A 14522-nucleotide genomic window follows, 5' to 3' on the forward strand; every position below is an offset into this window, starting at 1 on the left:
TCTGATCTTTTTTGGTTAAAGCAATCTCCTTCAAACCAGTTTGGGAATTAATAGGATTATTGTCTCCATTTTCCTGTCTGTTACTAAGATGGAAAGTTTTTTGAGCAAAATCCGTTTATTATTTTGTATAATACCTAGTACATATAATTTCCATTTTCACTTAGTCCTCAGGTGACATTTTTTATAGAATCATAGAATCACAGAATGGTTTGGGTTGGAAGGGACCTTTAAGATCATCTAGTTCCAACCCTCCTGCTATTGGCAGAGACACCTCCCACTAGTCAAGTAGCATTTCAGTAAAAAATATCAAAATAGATATATTAAACTACTAGGAAAAATACCTCCTTCTACACTGTTGTGTTAAATTCAAGGCCAAACTTACATTACTTCCTACTTAAATAGCATTTTTAGGTGTGACTTCACAGTCTACTTTGAGTTGACTCAACTTTTTTTGCTGAAGGAATCAGATTTGCACTGGGCTTAGTCTACTATTTGTCACTGTTCTGAAGAATGAGGTTCACCCACATATAAGCGTTAAACTTCAGGAGATACCTATACACCCTCTACTCTACACAGAGACAGACATACCCAGAAAATGATTCAATTGTTCTTACTTAGGTATCTACCTTAGAATGCAATTGCTTCTGAAGATGGCCAGCTCATTCTTTAAGACCAGAAACATATTTGACTAAAAATCACTGTAGATACTTTTACTACACATTTATTTTCTACACAGAAATAAAATTTTTCAGTCTCATTTCTACATAGGTATAAAAATATATGCTAAATTAGGATCTGATATTTATTTCTTCATCTTTTTTTCAGAATATTTTTATTATGGTTACATTTCAGTGGTTAATATGTACTTTCTGGTAAATGCTGATATTGCTGAAATCTTATTGCTGGAAGAAATAATCATGCTTTGATAAGTGAATTCGATCTTACTCTTACCTAGAAGTGTTTTAAAGGGTGGATGAAAGTACACTATTAAAATAAACATATCTGTCTTTTATTACTGACCCACTTTCTCCTCACATTTCATGTAAGGATTTGTGTCATCTTTCTCAGTCACACCAATACTTACTAAAACTAGCAAGAAGCGGTTTTGAGCTATTGATTGCAAAAAAAAGAAAATGGTTGAAGAAATATACTGCTTACCAGGTGTAAGGACTGGTTGTGCTGATAGCACAAGTGAGGAAATTAATTCTTAAGTTTAAATCCCAGCTTTTGAAAGAAAAATGAAAAAAAGTTCAAAGAGCAAAGCAATAGGAACTACAGATCATTTCATCAAGTGTTAGAAAAAGGAAGTGAAAGAAGAGAAAGGAAGATCAGTAATAGGAAAACTAACAGGAAAACAGTTCCATTGTTCTTGCATTGATTTTTGTGAGTACTGTTTATTAAAACATTGTGGATACAGATTATCTTCCTTTCAAATGTTCTGTATTTATTATTGTTTCATTTGCCTTGAAATGATAACTGTAGGCACTTAAAAAAATGGATTCCAACATTGTCTGGTCTCTTTGTGCTATCCTTGCCTGCAATAAATACCTCTGTAGAAATGTTATTTTGAAATCTCTTCAAGTAATGTCATCATCGATCACAAGATCTTTCTTTGCATGTCTTCTGCAGTACTGCTAATATTTTCTTATCCTAATGGTAGTATTTTGCAGAGTAAAAAATCACTATTCTTTTGGAAATAAGTTTTATTATATTTTGAATTGTCTTTTACTTTGAATTTGCCATTCTAAAAGATAATGGAATCACAGGCTCTGCCACAGATTTCATAGGTGATTCTTTGCAAAAATTCATCTAGGCTACGGCCATCTAAATAAATTAAAGATGACCTGGGACATTTCTGGGAACTATGGCCCTCTGGATGGAATACCCGTTTCTATACTAATAATATCTTTTTTTTTTTTTTTTTTCCTCCCACCATACTATCTTTTGCGAACGGTCCCTACAGCTACAGAATCATAGATCAGCTGAAGTCGGAAGGGATCTCTGGAGGTCATCTGGTCCAATCCTCCTTTTCAAGCAGGGCCATTCAGTGCAGGGTGCTCAAGATCATGTCCTGGTGGCTTTTGAACACCTCCAAGGAGGAGACTCCACAACATCTCTGGGCAACCTACTCCAGCGCTCTATAGTCCACACTGTGAAGTACCTCCTGATGCTTAAACTGAACATCTTGAGTTCAAGATTGTGCCCATTTTTTCTTGTCCTGTCATTGGGCACCACTGAGAAGAGCTTGGCTCCATCTTCTTTGCATCCTCCCTTCAGGTATCAAAATGTATGGACAAAATCTCACCTGAGTCTCCTCCTCTTCAGTCTGAACAGGTCTGCTCTCTCTGACTCTCCTCACAGCAGAAGCACTCCAATCCCTTGAAAGTCTTGGTGGCCCTCCACCACACTCTTTCCAGTATGTCTAGGTCTCTAATTACCTATTGTCCAAACTGTAACTGCAATTGTTTGTAGGGTACCAGCTAAGTCAGCCAAAATCTTGTCAGAAACTGCTCTAAATGTATATAGGAACATTTCCAGGTACTCTTTAATTTAGTAATAGAAGCATATCTTTAAACTTTCTAGAATTACCACAGTATATACAGGCATATATCTTAAAATTCTAAGAAATGTTACGAAATGTAAGTCATGTACGTAGACACCTATGAAAGTCTCAGTAACTGCCTCACTGAACTGCCTAATTATATTTTTGATGGTTATGTGTATTCTAAAATGTCCACCTGTAAAACAGAATTTATAGTTCCTCCCTTCTTTGTCTTGCAGTTCTCAGAGAATGACTACACTGCAGTCCATAGCTATGGGCTAGAAATCCACATACTTAGACTGGCTCCTGGTCAGGTTTAATAGCCAGTGCTGAGTTCTGTGCTGCAGCAATACACTAATCATACAACAGCTAGTAAATTTAAAACTCGCTTAGGTATGTCTGTGAGTGACTTTAATGGTATAGATGTCGTATCTATATAACCAGAATTGTCTCTCTAGGGTAAAGAAGGAAGGTACTATTCCTTTACTCATGCAAACTATGAATTTATAGTTCAGCACCTATTGTGTCAAAATTATTCTCTCCTATCTGGAGAGATATTTATTTATTTATTTATTTATTTATTTATTTTCATGTGGTTATGGAATACTGAATATTGTTACTGACTACTTTCAATAGGTAAATTACAAGTGTAAATCCACTTAGAAAAGCCTATAATGTCATTCTGGAAATTCCCCTTTTTCTAATCACAATTTCAATATTATTATCTTTTGTCAGCAAGAGCTAAAAGCAATCTTTTGTGTTTAGCAATAATCTCCTAATTGCTGAGTTTTTACAATCCGTATTTTTGCTACATATTTTTCCTATTTATTTTTTCTCCAGTAAATTACACTTATTTATAATTTACTTAAAATGCTTTTTTACTTTCATTACAGTTCTAAATGTGTTTTTCCTTACTTGTTCCCACCCTTATGATTTCAAATTCTTAATTCAGGAATGCAGTAAGACTACTTCTCTGAAAGCTTTAAAAACATCAAGGAATGCCTGATTGGTAAATCAACTGCTGAAGCTTTACATATGAATTAAGATATATAGAGAGATCTCTGTATTGAAGACAAAAGCCACTGACCTTCCTTTCAGAGTGAACTATTATTCTTACAAACTTTTTATGGCAGTACTGTTGCATTTTTTTGAAGTGGTAATCTCATAATTCTCAGAGATGGTATACTTATTACTCTACAGCAGCATAAAGATACAGCGGGATGCCTCTATTAGATGGAAATAAATATATAATGTTACAGAATAGTTTGCCCTCTTATTTTTCTTTCAAATAAGAAGAAAAGGAAAACAATAATACAGAGAATCTACTATAAAAACAGAAATGTAATAATGCTGTAGACCTTCTGAATGCTTTTTCTTACTTTCTACTACAGACATCTCCTGTGCATATATCCTGTGGCAATGCCAACCTTACTGTCTTCAAGCTTTTCTGTGATTTTGCTTTTCTCTGCTTCCTGCATACAAAAAGTCAGATGAGTAAAACTTTTTCCTACTTCTTTTCTGCTAATTTACAATATACTTGATCAACAATGTTCAGAACTCAAGGGCTTAGTTTATAACAGTGGGATTAGATAAAAACTTCTGAATTTAAAAAAATGTAAGTGATCAATTTCAGTTCCTGAAGCCAAATGGAGTGGGGGATATTGTAACTATAGTCCTTAGGATGAGTAAATGTACAGTGCCCATACCATATAGTGCTATGTTGTTTCTATTGGTGTGGCACTAAAGAGTACATTTTGAAATAGCACAAGGGCTTTGCTGAAGTACAGCAAAGAGATCGGAATCCCCACATCAGTAGTCTGAAGAAACAGTGTTGACTGTTGTGGGACATGGCATGAGGGATTAGGAGGTTGCTGAGGTGCAAGTATTGGCGGGATAAAGCTCAAGAACATCTGTGTCTGAAGACAGCCATGCATGACTTATTCTGGATTTTATTTTGGGAGAAATTCCTGGGATTAAATATCCTCCCGTCTCTGCTTAGTTATTGTTTTGAAGACAGCTAGCTGGAGAAGACCAGAAGAAAGACAGAAAGTTAATAGATAAACAATGAAGACACAGAACAAAGACATAAATTATTCAAATTTTTGTCCTTGACCTCTTTTACTTAGCAGGTTAACCATACATATTGGACTACTAGTGGTTCAAGCTGATATCACATCAGCATTTTTTGCCAATAATACTTCAGTGAAGGCCTGCATTTGAACTCTGAAACATGGCTGAGGAGAAAAATGAAGCTTCTTCCCCTGCTGGGATGCTCACAGGGCTGTTTATAGTCTGTGAATAAGGTCAGTGATGCTGTATGTGATTACACAATCACCTCAACTCTGTTCTATCAGTCCTTTCAGCAATGTTACATCATAAATTTTAGACAAATCCTTCCGAAAAATTTTGACATCACGTAAAACAGCAACTATTGAGGTGTGTAGGATGTTTGTGGCTAGTCTCAGAGCAATGGCAATCTTGCAGTGTTTGAATTACAGGAGTCTTGGATGAACAATGTAAACATGTAAAGTCCAAGTATGTCATGCTTTTAATATGTAGAGAAGGACAATTTTCTCTTATATATAACTCAGAAAAACAAAAAGATGTATTGCTTAAAGTGCATACAGTCGGATACATATTTATTAGCTGTACTGACTGGATTAGGCCATCATTCTCCTGAATAAATCCTAGGATACTAACATTGCAAAATATGACACAGGGACAATTCTATGCATTAACAAACTATTGTCAATGTACTTTTGTTCTACTGTTTGGGGAGTTTTTTTATTCCAAGAGAAATTCAGCCAATCCATTCAGCCCAAACACTTGTGCAATGAGGAAAAAAAGGATCAAGAAAATGAAGGATCCAAAATTGACTCATAAAAATCATTGTATTTAATGTAACTTCTTCATTTGTGTCTCTTTTTCTTTGGTTATTATAGAAAATATTGTCCTTTAAAAATACTTCTTTTCAGAAAATAAATGTTTTAATTAAAACTGAGTGTCCTTTATACAACAAAGATCTTTTCTACAGGTCTGAATTGCTTTGTTCACCTCTTTCTAACACCAAGTCATTTGTATTTTGTTAAACAAATGCCTACTTCTGTGAGAAGTACTTTAAAAGGAAGTCCGCAACAAACACCCAACAAGCTTTTCATGGTGTGCATTGTAAGCAAATCCAATAGTATGTAAACACCTGAACCTCATTTTGAAGAGCTCAAAGGTCATTTAAATGAATGCACAATTAAGGTATTTTTATGAGTTTGATTATATCTCTCTTGTGCTTGTTTTTGAGGACTGAAGAAAGGGTCATAAAATATTACTTCAAAGATAATTCCCTGGCAATTCTGGGAATGTCATCATAGCATTTACAACAAATGAGTAGTGGAGAAGAAGAAAAATGACAGTGTAAGCAACCTGGAACATAAATTTAATTTAAAACTCACAGTTTATGAGTTCTTCAACCACATAGTTGAATGGCCAAAAGAAAGAAGTAATCGTTATCTAGTCCGTATCAGTATTTTGCCTGTGTTTGTCTTCTGTGTTATAAGTTCCTCGGGGTAGGGTATGTTTGTCTATCATCTGGCACTGTAATAATTTAATATAGATTTAGAGCATTTAGGTAATGTTTAAAAGCAAAAATATTAAACATAGTTTTACTTCTGATATAGACAGACAGAGACCACTGTTAGCTTAGAAAGTTTTTCCAAATTGGGTTCACTGCAGTCTCACCACAGTTACAGTATTATCACAAGACCAGAACAAGTGCAGGACTGGCTGTGAGAAAGCTTTGAAAATGTGTGTATAACTAGCTGTAGTCTTCATTGAAAAGCTCAAATATTTTATGCATGGCATGGCAAAACATTCTGCTTTATCTAACCTAAAGGGAGCAAGTAGTCAACTAGAGTTTAATTTTCCTCTCTGTTCCTCTCAGGTAAGTGATACAAGAGACACATCATAAGTAGAAAAGAAAGCATGTTTTACTCTAAAATAAGGAACAGATTCATTTTCTATATTATTTCTATAATTACTTCTAAACTATAGCACTGAGGACATCGTTTTGGGTTTTGTTTTGTTTTGTTTTGCTTTTCTGAAAGTCATTCCACCACTCACATATACAGTCATGAAAATCTGTCATTTTTCATTTTGAGAATAACGCTATGAATTGAAAGTACAGGAAAGTGTCAGAGTTTCCTCAGCACTGAACCATTCTTCCCTCATGTTTGTAATGAGGATTGCTTTCAGTGTTGGCCTGCCTCGACCCTGCACCTAGGGAGGTGTGCTGCCTCCCTGAGGCCCGGGTCAGGGATATTTCCAGAAAACTTCCTAGTCTGATTCACCTCTCTGATTATTATCCTCTATTGATAGTCCAGGCCAGCAGTGATGAGGTCACTGACAGAAGCCTGAGGACTATAAACCCCATCAACTAACTGGGGAGGTTAGTTGATGGAGCAGCATATTTGCCTGTATTCCTATGGTGGCAGAAAAGGCAGAGAGGAGCAGGAAAACCCACCTTATAAACATATGGCTGAGAGGCTGGTGCAAACAGAAGAATTTGGGGTTCTTTGATCATTGGGTGGCCTACTTGGCATCTGGTATGAGGTCTGGTGATGGGTATCACCTATCCCAAAGGGGAAAACGGATCCTTGCCCAGGAGTTGGCAGGACTTGTAGAGAGGTCTTTAAACTAGACTTGAAGGGGGAAGGGGATAAAACCAGGCCTGCCAGAAATGAGCCTGGGGGAGCGGCAATAGAATTAGGGGTGAGGTGAAGACCTCAGCTGAAGTGCATCTACACCAATGCACGCAGCATGGACAACAGACAAGAAGAGTTGGAAGCCATTGTGCAGCAGGCTAACTATGACCTGGTTGCCATTATGGAAACATGGTGGGACCAGTCCCATGACTGAAGTGCTGCAATGGCTGGCTACAAACTCTTCAGGAAGGATAGGCAAGGAAGGAGGGGTGGTGGCGTGGCTCTCTATATTAGAGAGTGCTTTGATGTTATTGAGCTTGTGGCTGGGGATGATAAGGTTGAATCCCTATGGGTAAAGATCAGGGGAAGGGCTGACAAGGCAGACGTCCTGGTGGGCATCTGCTATAAACTGCCGAACCAGGATGAAGAGACAGATGAGATGTTCTATGAGCAGCTGGTGGAAGCTGTGCAATCGCCAGCCCTTATCCTCATGGGGGACTTCAACTTCCCCGACATATGCTGGGAAGACAACAAGTGCAGAAGAAGCAGTCTAGGAGGTTTCTGGAGTGTATGGAGTGTATGGAGGCCAGACTGTTTTCAGTGGTATGTGGAGACAGGACAAGGGGAAATGGCTGAAAACTGGAGCATAGGAAGTTCCACACAAATGTGTGCAAGAACTTCTTTACGGTGAGGGTGACGGAGCACTGGAACAGGCAGCCCAGGGAGGTTGTGGAGTCTCCTTCTCTGGAGATACTCAAGACCCACCTGGACACCTACTTGTGCAACCTGGTGTAGGGAGCCTGCTTTGGCAGGGGGGTTGGACTCAATGATCTCTGGAGGTCCCTTCCAACCCCTACGGTTCTGTGATTCTGTGATTCTGTGATTCTGTGATTCTGTGAACTTTCTGATGCAGCTGGTGAGAGAACCGACAAGAGGACCTGCCCCTCTAGACCTGCTGTTCACAAACAGAGAAGGTCTGGTGGGAGATGTGGAGGTCGGGGGCTGTCTTGGACAGAGTGACCATGAAATGGTAGAGTTATCAATTCTTGGCGGAGTCAGGAGAGGGAACAGCAAAACTGCTATCTTGGACTTCCGGAGGGTGGACTTTGAATTGTTCAGAAGACTAATAGGGGGAATCCCGTGGGTTTCAGTCTTAAAGATTAAAGGGATCCAAGATGGCTGGTCACTGTTCAAGAAAGAAGTCTTAAAGGCACAGGAGCTGGCTGTCCCCCTGAGCTGCAAAATGAGCCAGTAGGGAAGGAGACCAGTGTGGATTAATAGGGAGTTATCCTTGAGGCTCCAGACTAAAAAGAGAATCTACTACCAGGGTTGTAAGGAGGATCTGGGGAACTACAGGACTGTTAGCCTGACCTCAGTGCCAGGGAAGGTTATGGAGCAAATTGTCTTCAGGGAGATCACACAGCATGTGCAGGACTACTGGGGGATCAGGCCTAGCCAGCATGGGTTCATGAAGGGCTGGTCCTGCTTGAACAACCTGATCTCCTTCTATATCTAGTGACCTGCCTGGTGCACGAGAGAAGGGTTGTTGATGTAGTCTACCTAGACTTCAGCAAAGCCTTTGACACTGTCTCCCACAGTATTCTCCTGCAGAAGCTGGCAGTCCGTGGCTTGGACAGGTACACTCTTGGCTGGATAAAGAACTGGCTGGAAGGCTGGGCCCAGAAAGTGGTAGTGAATGGAGCTAAGTCCAGCTGGCGACCGGTCACGAGTGGTGTTCCCCAGGGGTCGGTGCTGGGGCCTGTCCTCTTCAATATCTTTATTGATGACCTGGATGAGGGCATTGAGTGCACCCTCAGTAAGTTTGCAGATGACACCAAGTTGGCTGGAAGTGTCGATCTGCCTGGGGGTAGCGAGGCCCTACAGAGGGATCTGGACAGGCTGGATAGCTGGGCTGAAGCCAATGGGTTGAGGTTCAACAAGACCAAATGCCAGGTCCTGCACTTTGGCCACAACAACCCCAGGCAATCCTACAGGTTTGGGGCAGAGTGGCTGGAAGACTGTGTGGAAGAAATGGACCTGGCGGTATTGATTGATGCTTGGTTGCACATGAGCCAGCAGTGTGCCCAGGTGGCCAATGGCATCCTGGCTTGCATCAGAAACAGTGTTGCCAGCAGGAACAGGGAAGTAATTGTCCCCCTGTACTCAGCACTGGTGAGGCTGCATCTGGAGTACTGTGTCCAGATTTGGGCTCCTCACTGCAAGAAAGACATTGAGGCCCTGGAGCGGGTTCAAAGACGGGCAACAAAGCTGGTGAGGGGTCTGGAGCACAGGCCTTATGAGGAGTGGCTGAGGGAGCTGGGATTGTTCAGTCTGGAGAAGAGGAGGCTCAGGGGAGACCTTATTGCTCTCTATAACTACCTGAAGGGAGGTTGTAGTGAGCTGGAGGTCGGCCTCTTCTCTCATGTAACTAGTGATAGGACTAGAGGGAATGGCTTCAAGCTGTGCCAGAAGAGATTTAGGCTGGACGTTAGGAAATACTTATTCTCTGAAAGAGTGGTCAGACACTGGAATGGGCTGCCCAGGGAGGTGGTGGAGTCACTGACCCTGGAGGTGTTCAAGGAACGTTTGGATTTTGTGTTGAGGGATGTGGTTTGGTGAGAACTATTGGTGACAGGTGGATGGTTGGACTGGATGATCTTGTAGGTCTTTTCCAACTTTGGTGTTTCTGTGATTCTGTGATCTATGTGAATGGTGGTTATGATTGCTTTTTGCTATCGTCAAGATACCAGTACAAAAGTTTCCATTATCTCCTTTTTTTTCTTCCTTTTATTCCTTTTCTCTCTCTTTTTTTTTCTTTTTTTTTTTCTTTTTAGATGTGTTAAGGGTATGTACTGACAGCAAGATTGCACTGATTAAATATCTCTTTTTTAATGTAGTGCAGATTAACACTGCCCTAAAGGTGGAGAAATTTTCACTGTTAAATACAAGTGATACTGGATTGACTGTCCACACTGAAATAAAATCATGTGAATTCCAACTTTCCTGACTTGACTGAAAAGGAGAAGAAACTCTCATGATTTATTTGAACTTGCTGCTGTGTAGTAATTTGTTATGAAAACTTCCTTCTCAATGGAGAATAAAAAAATGGAGAATAAAAAACATAAGCTCACATTCATGGCGTACTGCTATTTGTTCTTTTAAAGTAGTACTATAACAGATGTTCTGCAAACATTACTTACAGGAGGACAACACATAGTCATTATTGCCACATTTCCCCTTCTATTACTGAATTTCAGATACTTCACATGGACAAAAGTCTTAGAGAACACATGAACCATCATGAACTTCTGCTTCATTCCTAAAACATCTAGAGTTCTTTTTAATGTAATATAAAGAGATTCAAAGGCATTATCATAGTTTGCAGGAAATATTCTTCTCCCATGAAACGCAGAATACGAAACAAAGTGAAAGAAGAAGTAGCTTCTTTGTTGTAAAACAGTTTGATTCACAGTTTACTCAAAAAGAGATACTTTTTCCTCTTACATGTCCAAAATGTATTGGTATTTTAGCATAGTGATTAGCACCTCAGATGAAAAAGGAGTTGTGGGCTGCCTTCAAGAATGCTTCTGTATTTTATATAAAAACTCTGCTTTCTTCACCTGCAAATTTCTTCATTCAACAAAGAATGAGAAGGAAAACTCCTCTCTAAATATTTTGCTTTCCTTGAAAATCAATGGAAATGGAAAATGGAGCTGGGAGCTGAAACAATCTTTTTTAAGCATATATCTATATAATGGAGGAAAATCGGAATAAAAAAGAAGTCTTAACTATGCATAAAAGTTGTGGTCTTAGCCAGAATTTAGGTATCTGTTGCAACACTTAGGTTCAGATTGAAGAAATACCCAAAAAGGCATGTAAGCTTCTATTTAACTTGCTGTAGAAATGTTCTGTTGCAACTGAGTCTTATATTCCTTCCTGGGAACTGAGTGTTCCAAGCTTTCCTTAGTGCTTAGGCAAGGCAAACAGGTTTGAGTGGACTATAAATCTAAAAGATTCTAGCCATTATAAGGGAGGATTACGTGGTTTCAAACTGCAATAGGATATTATAATGTAGTTGTCCTAATATTACAAAAATCTTTCACACACTTGTTGTTCCCCACGTGTTTATTGACCATCTTACTCCATGCAGAGAATGCACAGTTACATGAATTCCTAGAAATCTGTACAGACTTCAGAATGGAGCACATTATTTCTTCTGGTGTAGTACTGAGGAGTTTGGCTTCTTGTTGCTGTTGTTGGTTGGTTGATTTTTGGCTTCTACCATAATTCACAGAAATTTAATACTATTGTGTTAATAAATTTGGATATGTCATCTAAAAACAGAGTAGTCTTATGCTTTTATATATTTAAATATTCTTTCTTACATTAGTATTAACCTAACACAGATTTGTCTGGTTTTGGCTTGGCCATATTTCTTAACTTCCCTTGTTGTTACTGAAAGAATTTTTCATATATTATTTGTTCTTCTGTCATTTTAAAAAACTGGCCAATCACAGATCAGGCTTCTGACAGTAATTATGTCACCAATGGATCTTTTCTTTAATTATCAAATTCACTACTGCAATTTTTTTCATTCATTTAGCTTTTTCAATTCTTAAAATGCTAGTAAATAAAATACTAATAACATTTCACTGAACATCCATTTTGAGTAGATTTTAAAATATTTGTGGAGTTTGTGGAACTCAGTGGCAGGATACTAGGAAATCTTAAAATAAAATAGACTGGAGTAACAAATTCTCCGTAACACATAGTGAACAACCTGAAGAGCAAACTTTAAAGTCCAAACAGAAGTGCAACTGTGTTGATTTAAAAAGATTCCATTTGTCATTTTTCTCTCTGTTTCTGTATGGCAGATTTTAGGCTGAATTAATTCTGCTCCAACGTAACTCTGGAAATGAATTAAATAAAGTTTTCCATTAGATTCCGTATGACTGAACTTTTGTTTATTGTACGTTATCATTTATAGAACAGGTGCTCTAAACTTTGCTTTTGATATCTTCGCATTGTCAAACTCTGTGGAAGAGGAAATATTTTATCTACCTCTCACTGGTTTTATGTAAATATCTGTAATGTTTGCACATGTACACAATGTGGTCATAAGATCCACTGTAACTGCAATATTAGTCTGGATTATGAGGTGGTCTGGCAAGTCTCTCTATATACATATACACTGAAATCAGTTATGCTACAGAGAGAAGTATGCAAACTACAGTCAGGTCTAAGAGTAGAGATAGACAAAATGTAATCAGTCTTTGCAGCCAGTCTTCTGGTACTGTGGAAAGGAAATAGCAGAAGATACTGGAGTTTGCGTATCTAGAGAAGAATAGAAGGTAGTTTTTGAGAATCTTGGACTACATCAAAGCCACGTACAGGAGAATTTATTTCAGATAGTATATAGCTCCTCAAAGGAAGGAGAGGGAACTTCTTATCTTCCATTTGGGTGATTAAGATTGAGAATGGAATAGGAAGGCATCCATAATGCAAATGCAGATCAAATGAGCATGTCATCGAGAGCTTCAGTTTGGGAGGTGTGTATGAAACAAATTCAAACACTGGAACAGGTTGTCCAGGTAGGTTATGGAGTCTCTATTCCAGAGACATTTCAAACTCAAATAGACATGGTCCTTGGAAACTTGCTATTGGTGATGCTGCTATAAGCAAGGTGATTGGACTAAGTGATTTACAAAGATGCTTTCTACCATGTGATTCTGTGAAAATCAACAAATTCCAGCAGTTCAAATTTATTAACAATAAGAGCTTAACAACTAAATATAATAGAAGTGGAAGTGACAGAATTATGTATTCACAATCTCATTAAGACATAACTGTGAGACACCTATGTGATGCTATTTCAAAACTGGGAAACAATAACTGAATGTGTACCAATGACTGTATATCTAGTAGATATGAGAGATTATTAATACAATTTTACAAGTGTAACATATTTTGCTTCATATTTAAGAAAAATGAATTAACCACTGTACAGAAAAGAGCTCTTTGCTAGAACTGAGCATGTATTCTATCAAAAATACCAAGAGAATAAGCCCCTCTGTGGAAAAATATGAAGTTTGGGAAAACAGATATAAATATAAAGGTTGGAAATACGGAACAGATTTGTAACTTGGAGAAAGAAGAAACATGGAACAAATTTCAGGAGAATTAGAAAAAGCATGGAAAGATAAAAACACCAATAACACAAAACCAGAGCACAAGACCTCCTTTCAATTACTAAACATACAGAAAACATCTGAGTAACTGTGACACAAAATACACTGACACTGTGATATCCAGTAAAAGTTTATTTTAGTTTAGAAATGAGTATAATGGGTAAAAATGAGTTAATGACTGGACAGTTTTAGGAACTTCTACTTTTTACTGAAGCTTTTTAATTTCTTTTTTCTATGTAAGTTTTTTTTACATATATGCAGCTAAGCAATGACAGCTGGTCAATCAGCAATATAGTTTTTGAAAGAACTATTTTCCTTAAATTGAGTATATGCACAGCTGATTCAGAACACTGCATAGAAACAGAAAAAAAATGAATTAAACAGAAATTTTTAAATCAAATTTATATAATGTAAGAACGTAATTTATTACAAGACTAAAATCATTCATTCGTCCAGTGAATAAAGATTAAGTTTGGATAATTTTGACTAGCTGGGGGAAAATAGGGTAATAGTTGATAAATAATATAAAACAACAATGACAAAATGCATAATTTTATGTGGGGAAAATAAGATAGGATATGAATATTAACATGGTAAAAAATACTGTTTTAATGCTACATGAAGGTAATAAAATTGTCAAAAATCATGACAAAAATCCCACAAAACCTGTACTTCCAGTTTCTCACCTTTGGGGCTGATATGCTAGAAAAGTAAAAACACAAGCTTGGGCAAAAGAATTTCTTAATCACAGTGACTTTTTTCTCAAAGGAGTTTAGAGCCACAAGTCTTTGAGAGAAACATGCTTTGAAGATCTGTCGTCCACCCTTCTTACCTTATGCTTTCTCAGAAATGTGTTGATATTTCAGACTGGGATGAGTCTTTGTAACACTTGCTTACCCTGCTTCCATGCAGCAACAGGCTGAGGTGATCTCAGTCCTCAACTAAGAAACTGTGGCCTCCCTGATGCTGGAAGAGTTAAATATTTTTCTTACTGAAATCATTCTGATTTACAAAGAATGTACACAGAAGTTCTATTATTCCAAACACAGTACAATTAAACAACAAGAGAGCATTTCCTTTCTCACAGTTCTATGCCAG

This window comes from Phasianus colchicus, chromosome 1 (genome assembly GCF_987193195.1).
Source record: "Phasianus colchicus chromosome 1, bPhaCol1.hap1.1, whole genome shotgun sequence".
NCBI classification, from domain to species: Eukaryota; Metazoa; Chordata; class Aves; order Galliformes; family Phasianidae; genus Phasianus; species Phasianus colchicus.